The sequence below is a fragment of the Centruroides sculpturatus genome, unplaced genomic scaffold, assembly GCF_000671375.1.
Source record: "Centruroides sculpturatus isolate CEXI.00-Female unplaced genomic scaffold, Cexi_2.0 scaffold1824, whole genome shotgun sequence".
NCBI classification, from domain to species: domain Eukaryota; kingdom Metazoa; phylum Arthropoda; class Arachnida; order Scorpiones; family Buthidae; genus Centruroides; species Centruroides sculpturatus.
The window spans coordinates 62,407-66,109 of NW_019386036.1; the positions used below are offsets into that span (position 1 = coordinate 62,407).

The 3,703-nt window shown below is 31.0% G+C and overlaps 1 pseudogene; it reads left to right on the plus strand.

The window, feature by feature from the left end:
- The first annotated feature begins 1,575 nt into the window (after positions 1-1,575).
- LOC111613246 lies at positions 1,576-3,356 on the plus strand (annotated as a pseudogene).
- Positions 3,357-3,703: the final 347 nt, after the last annotated feature.

The following is a 3,703-nucleotide window of genomic DNA, read 5'->3' on the forward strand; positions in this document are numbered from 1 at the left end:
TTGAGCAGTAATTGGTATATTATAGCTAATTGACTATCCTTCAACAAATAAGCATCGACTCTGGTTTGTAGGGTGGGAATTTTCTTGCAAAAAGCCATGCCTTCTAAGAGATATTTTGTCAGCTACAAACATATACAAACAATTATAAATAATTATTCTCATTTATTTTTACCTGAGTTTAGTAAATTTACATGTATATTTGTACTGTTTTACTTCTATGAACGATTTTTCAAAATCATCCAGCCATAAGTCTTTCTAAAAACACAGTACTTCCGAATTATCATGGTACTTCCGTAAAAAAATAATACATGTATTATCATTCATATAATAAGATGATAATCGTTTATTACAGTGCTCTGTTATTATAATAGTATAAATAACATAACAAAATCAAGTATACACCATCGATATACACAAAAGGTGTGTTGACCTAGATTTACAAACTTCAACCCCTCCCAAACCAGTGGCGTTGTAACTATATTCTATCTCTACGTCGGATTACAAGGCTGCAGTTATATATATTTCTTTTGAGAAAATAGACCTGTCAATGTAAGATGTAACAGAGTGATCAAATGTTTATACAAAAAAGTTTTTTGACTTTTTCAAATCTTAAATTTTATAAATTTTTGTAAATGTATATATGTTATAGTCAACAATCATAAATGGTGATACGTTATTCATATTTCTGTAAAATTATTTACATATAAAAGCATTTAGAAAGAACTTCCAAACACCTTCATCTAATTATCAATTTTCAGATAAACTTGTAATAAAAATTAGTCAAATAGAAACGTGTATTGTACTGTAAGTTCAAAAGTTTCCGATACTGGGTTCTCAAATGACTGCAATTTATGACTGCAATAAATAATGTCAGATGTATGTTCCTAGAATGTCTGTCTCTTTGTACTTACAGCCTATGTCAAGTGTCTTCTTGCCAGTTTTGCGTTATGTGAAAAATAATAAGTTTCTAAATAATACATAATAAAATAAATAAAGTTGTATATAAAATTTAAAAAAAAATGCATTTTATAAAATGGTGTATTATAAATTATTCTGATTTTTGTGGCAGTTTTTCGTAAAACATTTCATGCATATTATAAGAGAAATATTTTAGTAAAAGAAAATATGTTATTCAAATTTCTATAAATTTATTTACCGATAAAAGCATTTAGAAAGAACTTTTGAACACCTGGCTATAATTACCATTTCTTAGAAGGGAGACTTGTAATAAAACTTGCTCGTTGTAAATGTTTATTGTACTCTAAGTATAAAGGCTTCCGATACTGGAATCTTTTGTTGTTACTTGCTTGTTTCCCGAATTTATGACTGTATTTCCTTTGAATAATTGTACAATATCTCACTCTTAGTCTTGATCTTCGAGTATCAAGTGGTGTTTTAGTTTTGTTCATACAGTTGTACTTTTGGATATCCGTCAGCCTGCTTTTCTGTATTATCAAGTAAGTTTATGATAAATCTATTTATTCTGGAGATTATCATCTAATTTTTAGCGCGTAAGATAAATATAAAACGGGTTTTTAGATAAATTTTTCTTATTTGTAGAATCCAGACATTCTTTACTTACTTCTGTTTTTTGATTATATATTCAGCTACTTTTATCAAGTAAGTTTATGATAAATCTATTTATTCTGGAGAATATTATCTAATTTTTAGCACGTAAGATAAATATAAAACGGGTTTTTAGACGATTTTTCTTATTTGTAGAATGTCTGATAGCGAATCAGAACATATGCCAATCTCGGAAAGCGGCTCGGAGAGCTATATCCCGAGCATTGATGATTCGAGTAGTTTTGCTGAATCTGGAAGTGATGATGCTCGCACCTGGTGTGAAGCAGACGTCAGTAGATATCCGACGCCTCTTCCACGATTTCTGTTTACTGGGACTCCTGGATGTCGGTTCTCTACTAATCAAGTAAAAGAACCGTTAGATTATTTTGAACTGTTTTTCGATGATGAATTAGTTAATTGGATAACTTCCGAAACAAACAGATACGCTATGATGAAGCCACAGACATCCAGGAGCCAGTGGAACCCTGTTTCAATACAAGAAATGTTTGTTTTTTTTAGTGTTATAATCCTTCAAGGTATTATTCATAAACTGGATGAGAGAATGTATTGGACCACGAACGAAACACTTTTCACACCAAGTTTTCGAAGAATAATGTCTAGAAATCGTTTTTGGCAAATAAAACAAAATTTGCATTTTACAGATAATCAAAATTATAATCCGCGAACTCATCTAAACCCTAAACTAAATAAAATTGGCCAATAGTTCAAAATTTATGTTCAAAATTTTCGCGTCTTTATGTCCCAGAAAGGGATATAGTGGTGGATGAGAGTTTGATGCTGTTCAAAGGACGTCTTTCGTGGAGACAATACATGCCTCCTGAACGGTCTCGTTTCGGTGTGAAATTCTACATGCTATGCGAGTCCGCATCTGGATATTTGTACAATTTTATAATTTATACCGGAAAAAATACTGTTTTAAATGAAAAATATAAAGATATGTTTATTACTTCAAAAATTGTATTATCATTTGCGGACTCGTTGTTAGGCAAGGGCTATCGTCTAACAACAGATAATTATTATTTTTCCCCACATTTAGCTGATTATCTGGTTACGGTCCAAACGGATTTCTTTGTACCTGTGCGGACGACCAGACAACAGGTCCGGCTGAGGTTAAAAATAAAAAATTGAAAAAGGGAGAAACAGTGGCGATGCAGAGAGGTAAAGTGATGATTATGAAGTGGCAAGACAAAAGAGCCGTCACTTTACTCTCTACTGTCCACAACCCATGAATGGTGAGCAAAGAAACTCATGCCGGTAAAATAGTTATAAAGCCACAGGTTGTTGTCAACTAAAACGACACAATGGGAGGTGTTGGTTTTTTAGATCAGCATCTTCGAGATTATCCAGTGGCGAGAAAAAGAGGGAAGAAATTTTATAAAAAGGTATTTTTCCATTTATTAGATATTTGCATGTATAATTCTTTTGTTTTATATAAAAAAAATGGTGGCACTTTGGAACACTTGGAATTTCGGATTAATGTAATAGAATCAATTATTCAAAAATATCACACCGAAACGAGGGTTACCAGACATGGTCAGCCAAGAACTTCAGGTCCGAGAACTCTAGGTCCACTTAGACTAACGGAAAGACATTTCCCGGACCTTCTTTTGGCGACCGACAAAAAAAAAGCTCCCACGAGACGCTGTGCCGTATGCAAAACTAAGCATGACGGTGCAGGTAAAAAATTAAGAAAAGAAACTAGGTATTACTGCCAAGAATGTGATGTGCCTTTGTGTGCGGCACCCTGTTTTAGAATTTATTACACAGAAAAAAATTTTTAAGTACATTTATTTTTTTACATCAATTTTAACTTTTTAACTATAATATTTAAATATATATTTTTATGCGTAAATATATAATTTTTATTTTTATCCACTTTTTAATACTATGTATGTACAAATGTATAATTTTATATCTTATTATTATTTTTTATACTTATTATATAATCACTGCAAATATATAAATAATATTGTATTTTATAATTGTAATTATTTAAAATGTTTTTGCAATCGGATTATCACCCATGGTTTTCTCAAATTTTAAATTATTTGTTTACAAAAATAATAACATAAGATGTAAAACAAGCTACTACAGCTTTTTTATGTATACCCTCCTG